General features: G+C 40.4%; 1 protein-coding gene and 1 non-coding gene across 17 annotated transcripts in view; one reads left to right on the top strand and one right to left on the bottom strand.

The window, feature by feature from the left end:
* Positions 1-26,851, bottom strand: part of SGMS1 (sphingomyelin synthase 1) — a 254,474-nt gene that overhangs the window by 211,374 nt on the left and 16,249 nt on the right. For all 16 annotated transcript variants that reach the window (XM_074339427.1, XM_019738682.2, XM_074339432.1 and 13 more), the window contains exon 2: positions 9,107-9,206. The gene's annotated coding sequence lies outside the window, so the exon portion shown is untranslated. The remainder of the gene's footprint in view (positions 1-9,106; positions 9,207-26,851) is intronic.
* On the top strand, positions 16,215-16,318 carry LOC141573026 (U6 spliceosomal RNA). The gene has a single exon (XR_012498611.1). It is a non-coding gene; the product is annotated as a U6 spliceosomal RNA (small nuclear RNA).

Here is a 26,851-nt window from a genome sequence, read left to right as displayed (position 1 = left end):
TCTCAAAGCCAAATTATTTATAAATGTAGTGGTATTTTATATCTGAAATAAAAGTGTTTAAGGAAGAAAAAGAGGCAGCTGCTGCAGAGTGAACAAGAAAGTCAAGTTCTCCGCTGAAACAATCTAAATATATATCATGCCTTAAAAATAAAAGAATGCCAGCTAAGGCTCGCCACTGCGGGGATGTGCCTGACCAAATATCAAATCTACAAATCCTGACCTGGATTTATTTTTTAAGATTTCTACATTGCCTTCCAGTTAAAGACAGTATATAAACACACATAGTTAGTTCTCTTCCCTCCTAAAACCCAAGTATAACAATTATTGCTTTTTAGGGACCTAAATCTACAAGGACAAAGATAATAGGAGAGACTAAAATGTTAAACTTTTTAAAGCTGGAAATGAAACAGATGATGGCAACGGACTTAGCAGACCCAGCGAAGCCATGTCTTCCACTTTGTGAAGTCACCTTCTTAAACAGGAACAGACATTCAAGGATCATCAGACACATAAAGTATCTAATATGAAAGAAATAAACAGTAAAAAAAAAAAAAGGAACTTAAAAATTATGTAGGAAAAGCTTCAAAAAGAAACAAAAGGTATCATTAACATCCTCAGAGAGCTAAGAGAAAATACTGTCATGAAATAACAACTCTATAAAACAGGAGCATTCAGAGACCTAAAAAATGAGCTGTCAGAAAATAAAAACATGACAACAAATGGCAAAATTTTAATAGGATTAGAATGTAAAGAAAATATTCTAACAACTTAAAAACAGAGGTGGGAAACAGGAGAAAAGAAAAACATATGGGATGAGGGCAACAGAGAGGCCAATATGGGAGCAAGACGAAAGAAATCCCCCACAGTGGTGTGTAAGGAAGAGTCCATGTCAAGATGGGGTGCACAGCAGGCCTGGAGAGGCCTGGAGAGGCCTGGAGAGGAAGTGGCCTAGACTGGGGCAGGGCATAAGAGTCCAGGTGAGATTTCTGTGAAGAATATAAAACTGGCAAAATACCTAAATGTCTTAAGCTACTGGGAGGAGATTCACATGGAATGGTGTTTGTGGCTAATAGTGATTACTGCATACATTTTTAAATCCAAGAAAAACAAACTTTCTGTGAAGGAAAGTTAATCAAATTACTATATAGCATATCGGTGAATCCTGTTTATAAGATAAACACTAAACAAGAAATTGGGGAAGAGGGTAGAACAACAGCAAAAAGGGAACAAGAGACCTTGTGGAATTATATAACCCTTAAACAGTAAGCTTATATAACTTGAATAAAGACAAAAACTAAACTTAAAAAAGAAATGAGTATGACTGGCAATCTGCACTTAGAATTTCATTAGTATACCACCTGACCGTTTACAAAATACTTCCACATGCATGTATCTAATCATTTAACTTTTACCAAATTGCAAGTTAGGTTACCCCCTTCATGCAGATGAGGGAAATTAAGGAACTTGATCAATGTGACAAAGAACAACAAAGTGGCAGGAGGCAGGACTAGAAACAGGGTGGCACCCACAGGGTGGGTTTGAGATTTACAACGTAGGTGATATTGATGGTGTGGGTAGGAGTCTGGAGGGAGACGAGCCAAATCAAATTCAGGAGCTCAGGGGTTCGCAAGCCTGAGTGTGCAGAAGAATCACCCGGAATTCCTCTTACGTGAGGTGTCTAACGTAGTTAAATTCATAGGAGCAGAAAGCAGACTAGTGGTTGCCAGGGACTGGGAGGAGGGGGAAAGGGAAAGTTGCGGTTCAATGGATATAGAGCTTCCGATTTGCAAGACGAAAAGTTCTAGGGATGAGTTTCACAACAATGTGAATACACTGACCATTACTGAACTGTAAACTCAAAAACAGTGAAGATGGCAAATTTAATGTTATGTGTTCTTTACAATTAAAAAGAACAGTCACCTGGGGGGCTTAGTAAAGCACTGACTGCCAGACCTCTCCTGCAGAGTTTCAGTTCAGTAGGTTTGGATGGGACCCAAGAATTTCTCCTTCTAAAACGTTACCAAGTGATGCTGATGCCGCTGCTCCGAGGGACCAGTTTTAAGAACCACTGTTCTAGTTCAAAGGTTCTCAGTCCTAAATGCACAGTACCCTCACCAGAGACCCTAGACCAAGTGAAGGAGAACACAAGGGGAGGAGGCAGGGGGAGGGCCGGGACCTGGACGTGGAGTGCTTTCTGAAAGCCCTCGGGATGATCCCCACGTGCGGGTAGTCTGCGAGCCTGGACACCGGCCCACACCAACGGGCAGGACAGTGTATGTGAGTGCTGTGACTGGCCTGTCGCCATTCCACTCAGCCACGTCTTGGCTGTGCCTCAGCTTCACCATCTATGAAATAACGCTCCTAGAGTTGTGGACTATACTAAGTAGGATAAGCAACAAAAGAACTCAGGAAAGCTCATCACAAAGTGATAGTGATGTGATTGCTTTTGTTGCTGACATTACAAGAAATAAGGTTGACCCTGTTTTTCCAGCTATCAAATGGGGTCAGGTTAAAGACAGTGAAGAAACTATTAATATTCAATCCCAGAGTACTCGGGAAGGTGAAACGCTTCCAAGGAGCTAAGAATAAAGTAAGTGGGATTACATCTAAGAACCTATTAACAATTCCCACACGCACCTGACAAACCAAGGGTGGTTTCTACAGGATTAGAAGCGAATCCTTTTACTCTCTGAATAGGTGTTGTTATTTAGAATATAAATATCATTGCAAAACCAGGTGGTGGAATTCATACTCAAAACACCATTCCCTTCATCTAAAGAAACAACACAATGTGGTGTGTTCAGACGCAGAAGCTACTGTAAGACTCAGAGCTGAAATTCCTGAAGATGTCTACATGGTACATGATTTCTTGTCAAAAGAAATTGAAAATGAAGATGAAGGCACAGTGCAGATAGGCTTGTTCATTCAAGAACTTCCTGAGTGCCTCTGACATCCCCGCACAGTTGTCGCAGGGGAGGGCACGCCACGGCTGGGCAGCTTTTCATGCAGGGAACTGGGTGGGTCTGCAGATGCAGCGGGCTTTGGAAACACTGAATAGCCCCGTTTTTCCTCAAAATCACTACAGGGAGAGCCAAAACATGGTTTCTGCTAAGTTTTTCCTTGCGGGCATAGCTGCATATTTTAGGGGGTGTATCACGGATCACCACCAGGGATACTTTAAGTTTCCAGTGTCCTGAGTCCACCGTGAGTACAAAGAAACCATTGTCTTTGTCTCCAGAAAGCAGCGTGAGCCTCCTTAGATGTCTGGGTCAGACCGAAGCCTGAGCCCCCAGGGCAAGCCTCCTTCACTGAGTCACTGGAATGATTTCCCCACAAAACATTCTTAACGTTGTGGGAAAATAATTCTTAATGAGGAAAACGGTGTCTATTTCTAGATAGAACTGGCTAGGGGCCTTGAAAGCAGCATTGTGGGGTGGTCCAAGCCTCTCCCTTGTCAGAAATTACATCCTCACACCATACTGATAGGTTCAAACCACCTCCTGACCACAAAAATCTTAGATTTCTCTAACGCTCAGAATACTGGATCTGATTAAACAATCAGCAAACATTTCCCAAGTGAGTGCCAACCCTGGATGGCTGAGGGCTCTGAGCATGTGCCCACCAGGGGGGAACCATGCCAGTGTGAATTTCTTCACAGTCATGTTGCCTAAATATACCTGGGGGCACTCTACATATGGGGAGCTAAAAATCCACTTGCAAGTATAAGATATGGGGACTGCTGCTTTCTGTACACATAGGTACTTCCAAACAGCAGGCTTACCTCGTAGGAATTTTTTCCCTCTCTGCTGTTTTGATTTGTGATTAATCTCCCAGATTATAAATGCCCCACAATTATTATATAAAGGCAAGTGTGGGGACAGGGAAGAAGTCGGGAAACTCAACTGCGGTTGGCTCCACCCTCACGGTCCACGTGACTCGGCTTCGGCATCCCTGCCTGTGAAATGAAGAGGACGCTGCTGGCAGGGCTATTTTAAAGATTAATGGCAATAACAAGAGATAGAGAGACTGGCGTGCATCAGGCACTAAGTGCCTTACAATTATCCATTAATTTAATCCTTCCGGAATCCTGTAAGGTAGATACCTTTATTCCCATTGAACAGTCGAGGGAACTGGGGCACAGAGACGTTAAGTAATTTGTCAAAATCTTATGTGGCTACCATCTGAACCCATGCAGTCTAGCTCCAGGACCCATATTCTTAATCACTTCTTTATCCTGCTTCCCTGATGCTTCTTTCAGGTCAAACAAGAGGCTACACCTGAAAATTTTGCAAACCATAAGGATACATTTATTTTTATTGTTATTATTATTGTTGTTGTTATTATTATTATTATTATTATTATTATTATCATTTTGCCTCCCAGCACCCACTCACCCTCTAGGTAACTGCCCTGATTTAGTACAGGAGCGAACCATTCCCCACTGCCATCAATCAATGCTTTATCTTCAGCTAAAGATGTGCTGACCTCAGGGTCCAGGGGTGAAGCAACATGCCATGGGCACCCCAGTCAAGGCAGGCCAATATCCCCAGCCCAGGGCACTGGGGATATTGTTGACCAAGGATGTTGTTGGCTCAGGATCGCAGGCGATCACTAGTGAGGCGACCCTGCAGCTGCTGGACGCCTCCACTCCACGGGCCGCCCAAGAGCAAGGAGCCAAGAAGGCTCCTCCTGACAGCACGTGGATCCCCTCGAGCCCTTCCTGAAGTCAGCTCCACCTTCTAGACTTCCAATTACCTAAGCCGATACACTTTTTCAGCTAAGATCGTTTGAAACTGGGTTTTCTGTCACTGGTAACCAAGAGAATCATCATCATACTCTTCCTGAAACATACTTTGTTCTATCAAGCTATATTCATCTGTACTTCAGTACTTTCCCCTCCATGCAATAAAACTTGACAGACTGAGAAAGTACATTTTTATTAGCTAGCCTTGACAAATTAAACACTCCTGAAGCTGGAGTTCTTGACAAAAGAACTCCATATTATACAGAACAAAAGATCCAGTTTTCCTAATGCCACAGATCAAGTGATTTGGCCTATCATCAAATTTATTTCAGAAACTTTATTTTTAACCAAAGCAGGTAAGCCCATAGTTTCCAGCTTTGTAAGGAAAATAACTGTGGTATTTATTTTCTCAGTCCTTTCGATTCTAATTTTCATTTACTCCTAAATCCAAACCACTACAAAAAAAATTACTAAAATGAAGAACAGAACTGAATTTTTAAAAACATTTTAAACACAAGCAGCAGAAAGTATGAATGGACATATGTCATTTCTTTCTCATAAAGAAGAGGGGCTAAACCTTAACTTTATTTATTAATTTTGGCAACACAACACAAAAACCATTAAGGAGTTTTAACCACATTCATTAAACTATTCATTGCACCAGCTAACATTCCTTCTCCGTAGCTCCTTCAGACAAATCTTCACAAGAGTCTTAAATTTCACAGGAGAGCACTATTGGTCACCCAGATCACTACCTCAAAAGGTGGCAAGTATTAGGTTGGTGCAAAAGTAATTGTGGTTTAAAAGGTTAAAAATAATTGCAAAAACCGCAATGACTTTTGTTGGTGCGATTACTTTTCTCCAACCTAGTATTCCAACCTAATATTCCATAGAATTCCATTTGATGTCAGACGGCTCTTAAAACAATGTGCAAACATTACCAGGACTTCATGCCTTTTCACATCTTCAAATCATTACACACAGCTAAATAACTGTAACTATAACATCCAGACAAACGTCTAATCTCATTTCCTAAAAGATCTCTGGGGCTAGAAGAAGGAAATGCAGCCATTTTGGCATATGATGGTTTACTGAGCTAAGTCGATTGCGTTTCCTTTTTATCTGAAGGACAAACTGGGGCTGGTGAAGGGGCAGTCAGTCATATAGCCTGAGTATCCACCCATAAAACATGAGCATAAATGAAAATACTGAGTTAAAACAACATTAAAAACTAGTCCTATGTTCATTATAATGCCCTCAGTACCCTCCTATTAAGAAGAAACAAACTTTTATGACCTCAAGTAAGCAAAGAATAAGCATACCAACAAAGATTCATTTGTTATACTACATTTAAAACTTTATTACCTTGTGTGCTGTTCTTTCTGTTGAGGTTTATTATTTATTATTAAAGTAGCCTGAAATTGGGGGTCCACTTGGCTTGTTTTGGTAAGCACTTGAAAGTTTACAGCCCTATCCAGATACGCTACCTTCCAAACAGTCTGGTGTTACCGCACATAAACAGTTAGGACCTTTAAACAAACACAAAGTCATTTCTATGTATGCCATACTCCATACTCCTTATAACTAAAGTAACCATTAGATTATGTAGGATAAGTATCAATCGTATTTCTAAAATTAATAAATATAGCCAATACTCTAGTTTATAATTGAGGATTTGGTAATTCTTGTTCCATATTACACTTTTGTTTTGATTCATAAAGCACAATCCTAGAATGGAACTTGACGTTCACAAGAGCTACTTGTAAATTCCTCAAGGGCAAGAACCAGATCTGCCTATCACCATTTTATGCCTGACATACAACAGGTACTCTGTACAAGTTTGTGCAATAAATAAAGGTATTAACACTAAGATTATTGTGCTTAGACTATTTCATGACTACAGAGGTTACAATTACTGTGTCCTTGCTTTTATGAAGTAAAGCAAGAGTTGGCAAAGTTTTTTATAAAGGACCAGATGCTAATTATTTAGGTAGGTATTGTGGGTACTATTACAACTATTCAACCCTGGTCTCTTTCACAACCAAACTCTTCTGTTTTAGCACAAATGTGGACATAGACAATATATAAACAAATGAGCATGACTGTGTTTGAAAAAAACTTTATTTGCAGAAACATCCATAAAAACTATAAAAACATCCAAATCCCATGGGAACCACTTTCTTACAATGAACACTCTTTTCCCTAAAAGTTGGAAATTGGTGAACTTGCTAAATTCAGCCAGACATGTTTTGTCAGGTCAAAAATTGGGCAGAACATATATGTTCATTTTCTGCAGTGCCCATGACTCCTTACCGGGACTACCTCCACGGTAAGCATAATGAGGATAAAACCTTGTTTAATCTTCATTTCTGCCACAATGTGCTCTGGGTGGGTGAACACAAAAAAATTACCTGCATCTAATAGAATGAATAAACTGTTGTATTCTCACACGATGGAATGCTCGACAGCAATGAAAATGAACAATCTCTAATGATATGCAACAATATGGAAGAATCTCTCTAATACACTGTTGAATGACAAAAACCAGACACAGAAGAGTGCAATCTGCATTATATAACTCAGAGAGAGAGAGAGAGAGAGAGAGAGAGAGAAGGCAAAACGTATTTATGCTGCTAGAAATCAACAGAGTACCATGTTTCCCCAAAAATAAGACCAGGACTTATATTAATTTTTGCTCCAAAAGACGCCTTAGGACTTATGTTCAGGGGATGTCATCCTGAAAAACCATGCTAGGGCATATTTTCGGGGGAACATGGCAGTTGCCATGGAACAGGATAGTTAGTGCCTAGTATCTAGGAGGCATGAGGCTGTGGTAGTAATTTTGTTTCTTGATCTGGGTGCTGGTTACATAGGTGAGTTCAGTTTGTAAAATTATATTGATCCGTACACTTACAATACGTACATTTTTTGTATGTATGTTCTATTTCAGTACAAAGTAAGAAAATCATTCCCCCATACCTAAGTGGCCCAGGACCAGAGAGCCAGTTGAAGGCCCCATACGGAGCCCCATACGCCTTCCCTTCGACCATCCCTTCAAGCCTTTTGCTTCATGTGGAGCCCCACTCACTCCTCATGTTTTCAAAGCATTACCAGACAGAGGCCAAAGAGCAAAAAGAAAAAAACCAGATCATTCTGAGATACCTGTAGTTCCAGTCATAGCTCCTTCAGAATGTCAGTATCTTTAGAAGAAACTTTACTGCTACCCCTAACTTTTTGTTCCACATCAGAAACAAGAATGTAAGAAACCTCCGCTGCCCTAAACGGCTCACAAAAATAGACTTCTTTTAAAATAATGCTCTAAAGGGACAAGTCTAGTTTATAAACATCTATGAAGAAATGCCTAAGCATATCTAATACTCAGGGACCACCCAAGAAAGATACCATAAATAAAATTAGAATGCAGAACAGTTGACAGCTACCCTGGAAGAACCGCGAAGTTATACAACTGATTGTGTAATTGGCCATATGTATAATAATCTACAATTATAATCATAGCTGAACATATCTTTAAGATTTTATGTAAAGTTTCAATTCAGGTAGTCAAATTATGGGCTGAGAATCATTTTGAATCACTCTAATATTAACTTTAATATAATAACCTGACTGTGACATTACCACTCCTATTCTTTACATGTTCTCCTAATAAATTCAGGTTAAAAAAATCAATTAAGACCTTTGATCACATGAAATCACAGAGACTGGTCTACTTGTGAATGCTGATCAAGAAGAAGGCAAGAGTGGTAATTAGATCCACTGACCTAACAATAAACATCAGCCACAGTGGGGCAGACGGGCAGGTTAGAAGGAATGAAGAAAGCACAGTAATCCTTCTTACACAGGGCCCATGTATGGTGCAAATTTCAATCTTTTACACTCGGATGTTTCTCATATCAAACAAATTCATACTGCATATCTATTAAATAAACCACTGTTGATTTTTTTTAATCTGACTTTATTTACATCAGCTATGAAAGGAGTATAAAGTCAAATTATACCTTTTAATAGGAAATTATAACTGCATTTAATTAAATGATTCTATGTCGCATAATTCATGGATGTTCTAAAATACCTCTCAGGGAAGAACGTCCTGATTTTTAAGAGCTGCATCCCCAAGAACTTAAGATAAAATGTCATGAGGTCTATAACTGACTTGCACAGGTTTCAGCAGAAAAATATACAAACACACACACACACACACACACACACACACACACACAATGTGGCAAAATGCCAGCTATTAAGTAGGTAGTGGATGCACAGGAATTCACGGCACACTCTTTTAACCAGCTAGTATGCTTGAAAATTTTTATAATAAAAAGTTGCATAGAAACCTTTACTCACCTTTCAAGTAGATAGATGGCCGTCTTCTTTCTCCTAATCAAAAACCAATGGCTAAATACGCCCAGAGGCCTATTCAGGGATCATTCATGCTGCCCTCATCCTGCAAGAATAAGCAAAATAACATGTTATCACCAAGGATTTTTATTATGTTAGTGATACTTCACTTGAGAAAATGTTCTCAATATGACAAGACTCTAGATTAAAACATTGGTGTAACTATTTGTTTTCTAAGCAAGGAAAAAAGTGAAAAGAGGAAAAAATATACCATCACATATTACATGTGGGGAACAACTATTAACGTCACCCACCCTGGGAACATACGGAACAAAGGAATTCCGCAGTAAGTTTCTTTTAATTGACATCAATTTCAGGGCAGTGACGTAGCCCAAACTTCCACTCAAACAAACTGCAGCTTCAAGGACCTGAGCTTCACTCTGACCGGATTTCTGAGACCACACCTAGAAAACATCGACATACACTCTCACAACCACACCAGAACTGCTGATTCCCCTAAAGTCCTTTCAGCAAAGGTATCCGGACCTGATCTCCTAATAGCTACAGTGTACCGTGGCCTACAGGTCATACTGCTGCCGCCTCCACCCCACCTTACACTTGGGCATTATCGATTCCATTTGATGCTCCCCACAACCCTGTGAGGTAAGCAGTGACTGATTCCATTTTCCAGAGGAGGCAGCTGAGTGCCAGAGGTGATGCATCAGAAAACACCAGAGACGAAATTCCAACTTAGGTCTTCTGACCCCCAGCTCAGGGCGTGTCTCACCATACAGCCATCCCCACTCCTCCCTAGGACACAAGATGACGCTCTCCTGAAAACTAACCTCAGAGCAAAATGGCCAACAACACATTCACACGCCATTGGGAGAGCGGGGGGGGCACTCCAGTGTGTTCCCTGAGAGTATATATTGTCATTCTTAATAGTACTGTTAATACTATAAGTACGATTACCAATTACTATATAGTTACTATTAGCAATTATGCTTCCCTTTTCAACACAATAACCCTTAATGTATTTTTGACATTTTATATATGTACACGTACACACACACATTTTTGTTTTTCAGTTTTCTCCCTTCTTTCTCAAGAGAACACACTGTTGGCCAAGGGAAATAAAACCAGCATCACACAGCACCCCTGACGATTTTATTTTTGTCACAACAAAAGGCATTATCACTTGCTTTTGAGGATCTTCCATTCATTTTTATAAAATGGAAAATACAATAGAATATAATGGCACAGATACTGCTTCACCAATAAAGATGGAAGCAGCATCAAAAAAAACTACAGTTGGGGAGAACGCAGTGTCCCTATACAATGACCTAACGTGGCCCTTCATCTGGAAGTCACCAAAATTCCACAAGCACAGAGGTTTAGAGGTATGAATGTCTAACCTGTGGAGGTGCTGCCACACAAAAGCCTAAGGAAAGCTAGTCAAGGTCCCCCTACACCTGGCTTTCAGTCCTGTCTCCTCCATGGTTAGCTTGATTAAAAATCCAGAGAACCCTCCAAGCTGCCTCCTCCCCTGAAGGCTGGAACACCTGTTCACCAGGACATTGCAACCCACCAAGGAGGTAGGATGTGACTCAGTGCCTCATAAACTGCAGCACTGAGACCCGAGGAACACTCACCAAGAGGTTAAGCCAAGAGCTACACCAAACCAAGGAAAAAATATGATGTACCTTTGGAGACATCAATTTTACTCAAAGATTTTGGTGAGCATAAGCAAATGAATCAGCAATTTATAAGCTGTTGATAATAAAACAAATATGCATTGTGAAGTAGAATGCAATCATCGCATGAATTTTTTAGCTAAAAGTCCTATCGTTACTGGCCTAATTCATTTCCAGCTATACCCTTACATGTCGGGGGAGTGAGGGATGGACTCTTTCCTTTTTCATTCAAAATGATCTTGGGAGAACATGTGCAGTTGGTAGGGATATTATATCACAGTGAGCCCGGGAAGCTACCAATGGCCCTTGGTCTGGAGAATTCTCTCCAAAAGCAGGAATCCCAGATCTAGGTCAGGTAGACTGAAGTCTAGACACACATAGTCCCAACTCTATACCACACCTCCTGCTGGATTACTGACGTTCCTCGCTTCACGGTCCTCCCCACCAGCTTCACGGCCACAGGCACACTCCTGTCGGACGGGCTCGTGCCACTCAGTTACCCAGTTACCACCACTGCCTTTTCTTCAACCCCATACTGATTGGTAACACATTCAGCACTTCCTGTAAGGATGTCTGCATCATTACTAAAGAAAAATAATCTTAGCAATTTAGTGTGTCCCTAAAAACTCTGTACTGTGAAATATATTAAAAAGTGCATAACCGCAATAGCCAGCCTCCAAGATGGCCTCCAATGATCCCTACCTCCAATATTCATGCTTTTATGTAGTCCCTTCCCACCCTGAATGGGGCTGGCATGTATAACCCATGTGCTACTGGGGAAGTGGCGGAGTGTGACTTCAAAGGCTAGTCAAAGAGCAGCTTCCCTCTCACTCACTTGGGAGAGAAGCTGGCTGCCATGTCATGAGGACACTCAAGTGCTCTAAAGACAAGCTCACTTGGTAAGGAACTAAGGCCTCCTGCAACAGCCAAGGGAGTAAGCCTTCTCAGAAGCAGATCCTCTGGCCCAGTCAAGCCTTCAGGTGGTGGCGACTTCAGTTGATATCTCGACTACAGTGCCATGCGAGACCCCAAGTTAAAACCACCCAGCTAAGCTGCTCCTGGTTTCCTGCCCTACACAGAAACTGTACGAGATCATAAATGTTTATCAGTGTCTTAGCTGCTGAGTGTTGAGGTAACTTGTTATGCAGTAATAAAAATAGTAACATCAGATTAAAGAATAATAACATAAATTCCATGTACCTAATACCCAATTGAGACTGCTGGGGGTTTTTTGGGGGGTGGGGGAAGGCCTGTGTGCCCCTTCCTGATTACCTCTCCCCGTCCATTCTCCCACTCCCTCCTCCCCACACAGATAACCACCAGCCTGAATTCTAACTTAATTATTCCTTTGCTCCTCTTTATGGTTTTATCACACGTGTATTCTCAATATGTTGTTGCATTTTGCCTGGTTTTAAGTCTAATACAAATGAAACCAACTGTATTGGCAAGTGCCTCTTCAGATTTTGAGATTCACCCCTGTTGATTCATGTGGCTGTAGCAGATTTTTCACCACTGTAGAGTTCTCATTGTATGAACATTTCCACAATTTATCACCCTCTTCTGCTGTTGAGGATCATCTGGAGATTTTTCCGTTTTCTGCTACTTAGAATAATGCTGCCATTTACATTCTAGTGCTCAGCCCCTGGAGGACCCAGCAAGTTTCTCCAGGGCACATACCTAGGAGAGGAGAGCCGGGCTGGGGTTTATGCATGTTCAACTCTCCTAAGGAATGCCAACTGGTTGTGTACAACTGACTCTTTAGTCGCTTTTCCAGTCTCTCTCCAAATAAGAGGCACGCTTGTTTTGCTAATTACCAGAAAAGCTTCCAACCCACAAAAGGGAAAGCTTTTCCTATTTGCAGCATCACTGCTGCAAATAAATAGTACTCCAAAGTAGTGCCCCAGACAGCTGGAATGTATTAGTCACCGGACATCAGCACAGACTTCAGAATAATGACGCAGACCCAGTCAGCACCACAGACTGCCCACAGGGAGAAGTCAAATTGGATTTCTAAACCAACGTTAAATTCACAGACTTTTCCTCCTGATAGACTCACATCCACAGTCCCATCTTACTGCTGTCATCTGAAAGAAGAAAAAAATTACCTCACATGCAACCTGGCCAAATTCAAGATTAAAGCAGGAGAGGCAAATCATTACAATGAAATCGTATTTTAGGTTGTTGTTTTTCGTTTGTTTGTTTTTAACAGAGAGCTGGTTATGGTTTTCTATATTTTCACCAATGAGATGAGATTATTTACCTTATTTTATATGTAGTAATTCTACAAAAAAAGCTTATGTATTCTCTGTACAAAAAGGTGTTTCTTTTAGATTTAATCAATTTCTTAAGTGGCAACAGTAATTTTTATGATAATTTATCTGTATTTTGTGTAAAAACACAATATCAAACATTCCTGTTGGCGTTAAATACAAAGACAAGAAATTCTTTCCATTTAAGCAGGAAGGAGAGAATAAAAGTTATTGTAAATTTCAAGGAGGCTCTTATCATGTCACTAAAAAAAAATCTTATCATGTCACTGAAAAAGCAACGGCACCAGATGACCAACATGAGGTCATTTCAACCTTATTTGTCTCTTTATTTGTCTTTTTACAATTGTTTTTCCCTACAAGACAGGAATTATTATTACAACCTTTTTACAGATGGAGGAAACTGAAGCACAGAAAGCAATTAAGTTGTGCACAATCACACAGCTGTTAAAGGTGAAACAAGGATTTGAACCCAGGCGGTTTACCCCAGAATCCAAATTCTTAACCACTCTTCTTGGCAGCTTCTACAGCCCCCCAAGACCAGCCAGAAGGCCCTGCAATGCTGACAATAATAATGGCTACCAGTTACTAAGCACACACAAGTGTGCCAAGCACTTGCTAAGTGCTCTGTTGCATTATTCCTAATCCTCCTCACATCTCTACCAGGCATGTATTATTCCCATTTTATAAGAAACTTAGGCACCTGGAGTTTAAGTAACTTGACCAAAATCACATAGGTAATAAAAAAAATTACGGCGATAAAACTGGAACCTTGTCTCTGACTTCAAAGTTCATGTTCTTTCTACAATGGGCCGTCAGGACAAAATAAAACTACCTAGTCCCAAGATCTGTGGTAGGTAAGTTTGATCTCAGCTCCTAGAAAGGCCCCCAGGAAGGAAACAGATGCCATACCGTGTTTCCCCAAAAATAAGACCTAGCCGGACAATCAGCTCTCATGCATCTTTTGGAGCAAAAATTAACATAAGACCCGGTCTTATTTTACGATAAGACTGGGTCTTATAATATAATACAATATAAATATAATATAAATATAATAGAATACTGGGTCTTTATACTATACTATACTATACTATACTATACTATACTATACTATACTATACTACTGGGTCTTATATTAATTTTCCTGCTGAGCAATGGGCAGAAGCTGCCATACCTCAATGGCAGACAGGTTGAGGTGAAGCGGGCACCAATCAGAGCAGCAGGCACTCTCAGAAAACCAGGGCCCAACACCACCTCCTTTACCCTGGGCAGTTCAATAGCCTCTCCACACAATGGGTTCATCTGTAAAATGGGACTGTCTTTTATTTCAAAGCCATGTTGTGAGGATTAAAGAGTAGCACATAAAAGGGACCTGGCAACGGGTAGGTATCAGGTACATGCTTAACAACTGAAGAAGTAAACACATGCTCTAGCTACCTAATAGGGAAAAGCAAGAAGCCAATCTTAACAATATCCTTGCTTCCACATGCAAAGCCTCACATACTCCATGATGGATGACTTGACAATTTGTAAAAGGCCATCTTTGTATCATGATTTTTATTTTTTTAGTAATATTATGGTTTCCGCTTTCTGTCCTACCCTAAACAGAATAACCTTGCCAACTAGATCAACCCTCCATGATATTAGTACAAGTTACACATTCTTTACATAAACATGAGTGCTGGAATGGACTCAAAGTAAAACATTTGGCTCATTTAACTTTTCTGTGACTGACTTCAGAATATCTTAAGCACTCATTTCAAATAGCAACATCTCTTCAAAGTATATCCAGCTTCTTGGAAATCATCTCAAATCATCTGGCCAATAACAGAAAAACTTGATTAAACGACTAGCTAAATGACAAAAAGAATTTTAGCAACACTACATATACTATTGCAACGAAGATAAGGTTCCTCTGTAGTACCCCTTTTGCCATGCCTAAGATTAGGTATTTAAAGTATAAGATGTGAATTTAGAAACAGAACACTCAGGTTAACTACCAGCAAGGTCCACAGCAGCTGGTCCTTTTCGCATTTAGGGTGAGGAAGCAGTAGTAACTGCAGCATTGTAAATGTGCTTTGCAAAATTGGTCCAAACTCATCTTTCTTGACCAAATTATGCAATCAATCAGTGATCTAACACAGAGGAAACAGAGAAGCACATTCCTTAAATAAAAAAGGCTGAATCTTGTATTGGTTTTAATATGTGATCCAGAATGAAATAGGAGTCCCACCAAAGGACAATTATCCAGAGGGACACATAGCCAGTGAGTGGCAGAAACACTCAGTACAGTAGGAAGTTATGAAGACAACAGGAACAGCCACTGTAATGGTTTCACAGTATATACCACAGGCCAAACCTTCCGCTGAGTATGTTTCCTACATTCTTTTTTAAAACCCTCACTCAATAACCCTGACAGAAAATACTGTAATATAGATCCCTATTTAACAGATAAAAAAATTGACTTGGAGATAAAATGACTTGCCCAAAGTCACAGAACTAGTAAATGGGTCTAATAACTGGCTCTTGGTATATGGTGGGCACTCAATAAATATCTGTTGAACATGGGGTCTTTATTTCTCCTCCATAAAAATAGAAAACACTACTTATTTTCTGAGGATTTTGTAAAGGTAAAATAAGATTATGTATATAAAGTTCCTAGCTCAGCACCTTGACCTCTGGAATGTACTGTGGTACACGGCCAACAACATTGATATAAAAAGCTAGACACAATAGCCACCTGGAATAGGGTTATGATAATGAAAATGGGTATAACAAACATCATAATGGATAGAAGATATGCAGACATATATAACACGCAGAAGAACGGCAAATAAGCACATGAAAAGGTGTTCAACATCATTAATCATTAGGGAAATGAAAATTAAAATCACAATGAGCTACCATTTCACACCTACCAGAATGGCTAAATTTTAACAATTGGTAATATCAAATGCTGACAGAGATGCAGAGGAACTAGGACTCGCACACATTGCTGGTGGGAATGCAATGGGTGAACGAGTAAACAACCTGTGGTACATCCATACAATGGAATACTACTTAGTAAAAAAAAAAGGGGGACAAATTATAGATACACACAACATGAATGAAAGAATGCAAATGAAAGAAGCTATTTCAAATACGTATAGTACAGTGCTCACTTCAGCAGCATATATACTAAAATTGGAACAATACAGAGATTATCATGGCCCCTGCACAAGGGTGACCCACAAATTCATGACACATTCCATGTTTTTTTTTAAAAAAAGGAGTATAGTGCATATAATCCCACTTACACGATATTCTGGAAAAGGTAAAACTATAGCGACAGAGAAAAGATCACTTGCCAGGAGTTTGGGATGGGGGAGGGTTTGACTACAAAGATACAGCACCATGAAGAGTCAGTGTGTGAGAAGAAGCCAACACAGAGGGTCAAGAACATTGGTTTCTAGACTGATTTCACCAAATGGTGCTTGTGTGAAATTACACAGGCTGTATCACCGCACTGAGCCAGAGTTTACCTACTTCTAAAATGAGACAATGGTGATCTTGAAAGTCCTTCCTTACTACAAACAGTCTAAGGTCAATTTGTTTTTAAGCAATGGAGTCTGCGAAGATAGCAGGACAAATAAGTAGAAATACCATGATATGGAAGAATAGCTATGCATCCAAACAAACGCCATCAAGGAACAAAAGTGAAAGCCACTGACGTGCACGGATGATAGAGTGATGGTGGAAGTAGCCAATAGCAGGGAAAAAGACAAGAGAAGACTCACAATAATACTTCCTTGCATTATAGGAGTCAAGGTAACAGAGGTTTCATTGGGGCAGGCAGCAGAGGGCTGAAATGTCAAAGGTCAAATGCTAAAAGAGTTGAGACGAATGAGGACTGATAAAACAAGAAGACTACCATATGACCCAGCAATTCCACTTTTGGATATTTATCCGAAGAAATCCAAAACACTAATTCAAAATGACATAAGCATTCCTATATTCACTACAGCATTATTTGCAGCCCAGATATGGAATCAACCTTAGTGTCCACCGATAGACAAATGGATAAAAAAAGATGCAGTACATATATACAATGGAATAAACTGAGACATAAAAAAGAATGAAATCTTGCCATTTGTGACAACATGGATAGACCTAAAAAATATTATACTAAGTGAAATAAGTCAGATGGAGAAAGACAAATACCATATGATTTCACTTATACGTGGAATCTAAAAAAAACAAACAAAACAGAAATAAACTTATAGATACAGAGAACAAAATGATGGCTGCCAGATGAGAGGGGCTTGGTGGATGGTTAAAACAGGGGAAGGCATTAAGAAGTACACATTGGCAGTTACCAAAATAATCAGGGGGGATGTAAAGTACAGCACAGGGAATATAGTCAATAATACTGTAATAACTATGTATGATGTCAGGTGGGTACTAGACTTAATTGGAGTGATCACCTCGTAAGTTATGTAACTGTCTCATCACTATGCTGTATACCTGAAACTAATATAAAATGGTATGTCAACTGTAACTGAAAAAATAAAATTTCACACAAACAATATTATACAGATATTTCAGAGATCAACAGAGTGAGTGATTGCCAAAAAGGATAACAAAAAGACTATCACCAAAACTCGCATACTGTCTGAATATATCTTGGTTGTGCCCGAATTGTTTTGCCCTTGCATTTTCAATCTCACTGCCTTCATTTTTGCTGTTAGAAGCCTAGAATTTAATAAAACATATAGGCGTAGTTTCCTACAACAGCTTACTTCAGAGGTTGCAATTTTCAAAATTTAGAAATTCCTGGAAATTAAGACTATGACTGTTGAGTTCTGGAGAGCCATTTATGCAGATTCCAGAATTCTAGAATGGAATACAACATTTCATTTTTAAAGGATTTAATTGAATGTAAACAATACAACTTAAGAAGGACTAAAATTTTATTGTTGTCACCTTATTAGTTTGTAAAGCAGGAAAACAGTATGAAGTTAATATTCCCAAACTGACCAACTGAAATGTGACAAATCCTTCACCTCTGTTCAGAGCAGGCCCCAGAAAACCCCTTAATGGACCTCAGCTCTTTCAGCCAAATGCACGCAGTGAGACATACCACTCTGAGCACTTAACCAGAACTGAAGGAAGATTAGGGAAATTAACATATAAAAAGTATACCCGTGTGGATCCTGAGAAACAAAATACCTACCAAGAAGGACTCCTGGTGGCTAACTGAGCTCAAATTTAAAAGCAGAGCCTAACAGGCGTTCCTAAACAGCGGCAAACCACACTTCAGGGAAAAGCCTGAACTGAACTGCTGCCTTCTGCACTTAACTGCCTGCCTACACTATGTTCCTGCCATCTGAATCAGCCCTTATAAAGGAGTTCCTGCAACTGTATTTCAACCAATAGCACTGAAGCTTTCGCCCACCTAATCAGAGCTACATAATTACTATCCCGATCAGCATCTTCACCAACCAATCAGAGCAGCTCCATTCTGACCAATCATGACAGTGCCTTTTGCAGTTCTCATTTGCATGAGGATGGGCCAATCGGGGACCAGGGGCAGGGACTTCTCTCTATATAAGTCAGATCCCCTCTGGCTGGAGGAGCACACTTTCCCTTTCCACCAAAGACAGGACTACATTTCTCCAGCTGGAGCAGTAACACCAAAGACTCTTGCTGGATGGAGCAGGGAAGAACAGGTGGGGCAGAGCAGAGCTGTCTAGCCAGAGGGGGCACTTGCCCAAGGCCTACCTTGCCCCAGGGTCACCTCACCCCAGGGCTGCTTCACAGCCATTCTGCCCCCCAGCCGTGCTGCTTCATAATTGAGCTGTAATACTATTGAGCTGTTCCACAGCCATGCTGTATCACAGCTAGGCTGTTTGCACTGAATACAGTTTCCTTCTTCACCGCACCCCACATTGGGGATTCCTGATGGGTTTGAATTGGCGCCAACGACCACTGGTTGACACCTGCAAGCAACGTTAATACACAGAAAACTTTTCCAATGCCACTCTGCCAATTTCCTTTTCTGATGATTAAATGTGAAAACATCAACCTGATTTAACCTGGTTCTGCCAGTCATGAAAGAGGAGACAGAGCAGACAACTTCAGCTCAAAGCCTGGTCTCTTCACCACGAACAACTCCCTCACTTTGGGCAAACGTCTTCACTCCTCATCTTCCTTTCCACATCTGTAAAAGGGGATAATCATGTGCTCCCATCCAGCACTCAGGCTATCAGTGCCCCACGCTGGATGAGATCATGTCTGCGGACGCATTTAAACAGAATACAAATAAAAAGACACACAAGACGTCATTACTGCTATTCTGTGGGGGTAGGGGGAATGAATATATTTCAAACACATATAATCACATCCCAACTGCCTCTTTCAAGTCAACCATATGCTTCTCTTCCATCACAGCTGGGCTGTTGAGCAGATGCTGGAATGGATACAGAGAGAAAGGTGGTGAGAAAGAACGTGTCTGTCCTCCTGGTTTGGGGATGATAAAAAAAGTAATTTCTTATCCATTTCTATTCTACTGATCTTTTTTGAGAGCTTCCTCGTATGTGTCATGCTAGGCACTAAACAGGCTCTCAAGTGTATTTACTCTGGAAACAGCTCAGGAGCCAGTCACAACTCAGTGTGCTTGGTGGAATTACTGAGGCAAAAGGAGGGAAAACACTCAACCCAGACTGCTGGGTGGGTTAGGGCGGCCAGGCGCCTCACAGAGGAGGAGATGCTTGAGTTGAGTCTTGAAAGATGAGAATAGATTAGATGAGTGAATTAGAAGGGGAAAGGCATTCTAAACGGGCAGAAGCCATGGAAGCAAGGAGCCAGTAGGGAAGGGAAAGGGTAGATGAGAGGGATGACAAGGGAGAAATAAATGATGGACACTCACGTGTTCCCCTGAGATGCTCAGGCCTTCTCCTGGGGGCCACAGGAACCACAGACACATTTCAGTGGGGACCAACAGGATCAGCCGTGTGATTTTGAAAGAGAACTGTGACAGCAGCTGGGAGAACAGGATGAAGACAGGCCAGAAATGGATAGCTAAGTAGAAACCCAGGTAGGAAGTAAGGAGGGCTTACGAAGATGAATGCAAGAGATAATAAAAAGGTGAAATGACCTTGCTTTGGGGACTGGAAGGACACAGGGAAGAGGAAAAGGAATTGTGGATGACTCCCTGGTTCTGTCTGAGGACTGAGAAGAGGATGGCCATTTTACAAGATACTAAAATAGTGCAGATTTAGCAGGTAAGATGAGTTCACTTTGACTGAGTCACTTTGTACATGACTTCATGTATGAGGTCATTCTATACATCCGTGACCAACCAAAAAAAAAAAATCACATTTCTCATCGTTTAGCTGCCTATTTTCAATTTTCAAAGGCAAGAACGCCTCTTAAAACAGAATAGAATGTCGAGGCAAGAACTCACTTCCATGCTTAACTTCTCAGTAGCCAAGTGAGAATGGCCCTTACATCAGAGAGGGTAAGCAGCTTACGCCAGGCCACACAGTCAAACAAAGAAGGAATTAAACTTGAATCCAGGATGGTATGTTTCCAAAAGATCAGCTTTTCATCTAGTATGCTATACTGCTCCATTAAAGGCCTAGGACTATTACTTACATGTCTTAAGAGCTCAATAGTCTTGGTCTCTGGCCATTTAGTCTTCTCTTGTAACTCCCTTCTGATAACAGAGTCCCAGCTACCCTGAACTATCTATCTTCAATCCCTAGAAACATTGTTCCCACTGCTGAGCTCTGGCTCAATTGTACTGGCACCATACAAAGCCCTGCCCCAAGTCTGCTTTCATTCCAATGGCTGCTACGTCTCATAACCAGTCACTCTGGCTCTGCAAATGCAGGGAGAATATTCTGGTTTCTATAGAAGCTATTTCCAAATTCAATTGTCCTACCTTATATTATGGCTGACTCTAGCATGACACTTCTCCCTCCTCGATCGCTTGCTATCCGTAATAGTATTACCTCTGGGGAACCGGAAGGGGAAGGCCACTGAAGCTGGAGAAGCACACACAGTGTTTATTTGGCACCTGCCACTCACCAAGCACTGTCCTAAGCATGAGAGAACAGGGAACCAGACAGCAAGGTCTCCAAATGTACAGTCCAGTGAAGGTGGGATAATTGTTTTTAAAAAATAATGTAACAAAACACATCAAACACACAAAATATCTGGTAAAGTTGAGGGCTGGTTATATATGTTCATCATATTAGTCTCTATTTTTCTATATGTTTAAAATGGTTTCATAATAAAAATGAGGAAAAAAATAAATGTAAAGCTTCTACTCCCTGGGAAAAGGACTCGCTAGTCAAACTGATTCCATTTGTAAAGGTTCTAGAGAGAGAAAAGTCTTATTGGAATCTGTTTTGTCTTTAACATCATACTCCACAGCTGAAAAAGCCATGAGGAGAAAAGATGGAAATGCACTCATTTGGACAAAATAAATTCAGTCGAACAATAAAATAAGGTTCTTGGTCAGTCTGGACTTTCCTCATCTACCTCCATAGCTTCTGTAATGGTAAATGATAAAAGAAAATAACAAAAACATAACCGCTTTCTAATATAGTGTGGCCTGAGGAAGCTCTAGTACTCACCGTCACCATGTACTGTACATCTACAGTGCTCTGGGGATTTACAGACATGATCCCATAACAAAACTGCAAGGTGGGCATTACTATCCCCATGTTAGAAAATTAAGATTCAAACAACTCAAGTAATTTGATCAATATCCCATTGCCAGTGATTGGCAGAGTGAGGCACCCAAACCCATCTCTGCCAAGAGTCAAAAGCCTTGGTTTTATTTTCATTACATCATGATATAAGCCTCTCAATATCTGATATTCCCTCTCTCGTTTTTCATAAACTGCTGGCTCCACAAATGAGTGATCTGATAAAGAAAATCTCTACCAGGCAGCTCAGTAAATCTCACACACACACACACACACACACACACACACACACACACACACAAGAAATCAGTCTTGAGATATCAGAAACACTACCTCCAAATGTTAACTCAAAGCAATAAATAAAACCGAGTGTAAACTGTACAATCGTCTACAGTCATAAAAGAAATATTGTGTAACTATTTTAAATTGAATAGCCATCAACACTTGAAGGCATTCTAAAAAATGAAAGAATTATTAAAGTCAATTTCCAGTACTATTTATCTTTAAAAATTTGTTACTGTGAAGAGTATATAAAATTTGCCGTCTACATGCAGACAGAGGAATGGGACAAACCAGAGTGTAGGTGAGCAGATTGAGATTTTATTATTTACTGAATTTTCAAAACATTAAGAACAGCATACAACTTGAAATGTATGCCATTGTTTATTCCAGTAGGACTCACAGTAACTACCCTGGAAATGAAGTACAGATAATAAAATGACAAAGGTCAAATTTAATCTATACATCGATATTTCTGACCCCAAGAGTTTATTCCTAAAATAGAGGCTCGGTGCCCAAAAGGCTCTCTGCTTTCTCCATCACTTTGCCCACACGGTCTAAGTCGAAGGAGCCTAAACTGCTCTGACGATACCTCCCAGACAGTAAGGAACTTGCTGAGTCAAAACCAAATAATATAATATAACCATGGTGCCCTTCCCGCTGGACCCCCATCATCCCGCCTCAGAGCAAGCAGGCAGCTCCCCTTGGATGAGCCTGCACATGCCCGGCCGCACACAGGCTGAGGGCTGACCCTCGGACATTTACAGGCCCCAGTCATGTCCAAGCCAGACAGAGGGGCCACGGAAGAAGTCACAGAAGAAACCACTAGGCAGATGAAAGGACCAGAGGTGTGGAGAGCCTCAAAGACCCAGAGAGGGGCAGGGAAATGAAAGAAGGGTGTGCCACAGCAGTGGAAGAGGAGGGGGAGGACGAAGAAGCAGTCAGTGACATAGGGTCAGAAACAATGCTAGCTCAGCAATCTCAGTGGAGCGGGAAGGGGAGATTCGGAGTAAAAGGGGCTGAGCAGAAGATGGAAGAGATACGGGGGAGGGGCGGGGGGAGTACCAAAAAAAATGCGTGCACGACTTGTATTCATCTTTTGTTATCGGTATATATTATTACAATTTTAATAATTTGAAGTTTTTTTTCTTCCTTAAAATGTGTGTACATTTTTTTGGCACCCTCTGTAGACACTGTGAGCATAAGCAGTCTGGAGAAATTTGTTCGTGTTCCTCTTTTGATCATAACTTCCTGGAGAGCGGCGCCTCGTTTCCCCTCACAGAGCCAGCAGCAGGAAAGACACAGAGCACTGGTATCACTGGTCCGTCAGGGAGCATGTGGGCAGGAGCCCTGCAGCTCTGCCACACTCTCACCACCACCCGCTATGGCTCAACCAGAACCACAATTATGACTTGCCAGAGAGCCACAATGCAGCAGGTTGCACACCTCCAAAGCCACACTTTCAGCCACCGAACACGTAACACAAAAGACTTCAACTGCAAACTGGCAATTGTTGGCATAGGTGTCTGATGCAGCGCCAGGTTAGTTAGCTACACTCAAAAAATCGTCATGGGACAAAGGGACCCCAATCATCGTTTTTCCCAGAGACACATCTCTGATTATATCTTTCATATTAAACTAAAAAATTTATTCAGGCAGTATTACATTATTAGAATATTATTATTCTTTGAAGTAGCAGAATATTTGCCTGGTTGACAAAAGTGATTAAATATGTAAATTATATGACTAAGTATCAAACACATATGTTATTTTGTTCCATGTTATTTTGTCACCTATTTAAATTAAGCACTTTTTAAAGTCCACTCCAGAACTCTACAAATCCACACAGATACCTATCAGTAAAAAGACCAAGACAGATGCCAAAAAACAGTTAAACAAAAAGAAAGATCACACAGCAGGAAAACAGACTTTTGATACAAAAATATAATCCGCAACGCTGTCAGGAAACTCACAGAGCGGCCTCCCTCTTCAGATATATCACGTGCCTTTAGGAAGTGTTGGCACCACAGACAGACCACTGGCATTGTTTAAACCACAGTTAATCATATCTGATTCTTACCTACCATGTACAAGTACAAAACATTTCACTTCTCTTACCACAAAACAGGAGGCTAACCTCATTTCCCACATCTCTGCAAAACAGCACCTAAATCATGTCATTGCGAGATGACTGCGCACCAAGCCAGCAGACCACCAAAAGGAGTCGGTGAAGAATGTGTTGCTCTACATTCCCCATCAAGTTCCTCCTACCACACAGATTTGCAAAATTTTACATCAAGAGTGCTTGCTGTGTGTACATAGCTTGCAGCCCAGAATCTCAGATCCCCTCCCAAACAGACTGGCATCCCTACACAGAAATTCCTGAGCTGCCACAGTGAGACCAGGTCACAGACGAGCAAACCACTTAAATTAATCATATCTGCATATCCAGAAAGAGTTCTGATGAGAATTTTACCAGCTAAGACTGACTTGAGGAACCAACACTATTTTGGTTGCCAGATTTTCCCTCTTGAGATACTGACCAGCAAGAGCTATCATAGAAAAAGATATGAAAACACCAGGCTGTTTTCCAAGAACCCTGACAGGCCTCATTCAAGGTTGCTGCCAAGTTCACTGGTGAGACTGTCCTGAAATACTGTGAAACTGCTTTCTTGACCTCAGGCAAATACTAATGCTTTCAGTTGAATACTGCTGAAAGTGCTTGGGTGTTTTCATGTCCGTGAGACAGGCATTTCCTTGGTCAAATTTGGATATGGCCTCCCTCTAGTAAAACTGACGAAAAGAAGGCATATATTTTTTCTCATTTAAAAAAAAAAAATAAAAGCCTATTTAAAGATGTTTTATTTGAACAGATTCACAGCAGCATTATGCACAATAGCCAAAAAGACAGAAGCAACCCAAGTGTCCACTAAAAATTGAATGAAAAAGATACCATACATACATGCAATGGAATATTATTAAGCCTTAAAAAAGGAAGGAAATTCTGTTATATGCTATGAGATGGATGAACCTTGAAAACATTACGCTAAGTGAAATAAGCCAGACATAAAAGGACAAATATTGCATGATTCCATTTATATGACGTACCTAAAATAGTCAAATTCATAGACAAAGAAAGTAGCATGGTTGGTTGCCAGGGGCTGGGGAAAGAGAGGAAGAATGGAGAGTTATTATTATACTTAATGGTACAAAGTTTCAGCTCGAGATGATAAAAAAATTCTGAAGATGGATGGTGGTTGATGATTATATATCAATGTGAATGTACTTAATGCCACTGAATTGTACTCTTAAAAATGGTTTAAGAGATAAACTTTATGTTATGAATATTTTACTAATTAAAATAAAATGTTTGTATTTTTTAAAAGCATATTAGATTCAAAACATTCTCAGTCACATCTTAGAAATATTATATGTTAAACCTATAGAAATAAAATATACGTCTATTTCTATGTATATTTAAGGATCCACCAAAACTTTTCAGCTTCCAAACTTAGCCAAACTCTGATCTTTGGTTTCGCTCGGAAAGGCCAAAGAGCAGAACGCTTTCTTCAAATGTCGTTTCTGGCATCCTCGAACTGTTGTATGACCAATGATTAGATTACCATGTGGGTTACACCACAATAGCACAGCAACATCAGCAATCTGAACAAGGCACATTGTTCAAATATTTACTGGTCATAGCCGAAAATTCATTTCCAAAAGTTGGTGAGCATTCCAGATGCATCTCAGAATAAAAGTCTCCTCCACCCAAAGACAACAAGAGTGGCACCCCTACATCACACGGAGGGATCTGGTCATGTACTTACATAACATGTTGAAAGATGGGATGGGATGGCCAGTTACTACATATTGGAAAAGGCGGCTTGAATGCAGCGGAATTCGCCCACTGTACTTTGCAGGTAACAGTATCAACACAGCCAGCTTACTAACAGTATCAAAGAGCACGCTTACTAACGACTAACGGTTGCTTGCAGGGAAAGTAGTCAATTATTAGAAACTGAGATGCCTTGAGAGAGCAAACATTTCTCACAGATTACTTCTGTAAAGATTCTTCTGTCATTCTTCTCCAGGGAAGGTGCTGAAATTGGTGTGCAGGCAGTGAACGCTGAGATGCAGACGGAGATTTGGAAAACAGTTTTGTTATCTTGAAAGCCAATTATGCTGCTCCACTGCCACACTCCCAGAGCCAAGGCTTAAGGATGAATTTTCCTCTCAACTGGTTGTGTGAAGCAGCACTTGCATGCAAAAATGTCAGGGGGAAAAAACTGTATAAGGGCAATTACCTTACTTTTATTTCTGAGATTATTCAGATATATACCTCCTGTGAGCACTGCACAAAGCTGCCATGAGTGATAATTTTAATGAAACTGCATCACCATCACCAAGGAAATCTTTAGTTCCAGGAGTTAAAGAGGAAAGAAGTCAGTTATCTGACAAAAGTTTAATTAACTGGAGACAAAGTATCACTCATGGTGGTTTATATTGATGGCTAGCTAAAATAATAATAATAATAACTCAAAAACCAAAATAAATAAGACCCTTGCTCCTCCCTCGTCCACCTCCGCTGTGAGTCAATTTCTACCCAATATCACAAATGTTCACTGCACTGATCATATATGCTAAGAAATTAAGTTCCTAGACCACAATGCCCGACTCTATTATAATTTAATAATACTGTAATAATTTTTGTAAAATCTCATGTTTATGCTTGTATCCCAAAAGTCAATTCTAGAATAGTGAGATTTAGCTTTGGCAAATTGTATTCCTTTTACCATTCCATCTTTCAGCATTTGG

Source organism: Rhinolophus sinicus, linkage group LG07 (genome assembly GCF_036562045.2).
Source record: "Rhinolophus sinicus isolate RSC01 linkage group LG07, ASM3656204v1, whole genome shotgun sequence".
NCBI lineage: Eukaryota > Metazoa > Chordata > Mammalia > Chiroptera > Rhinolophidae > Rhinolophus > Rhinolophus sinicus.
The sequence above is the reverse complement of the archived record's forward strand: the minus strand, read 5'-3'. Positions and strand labels throughout refer to the sequence as shown.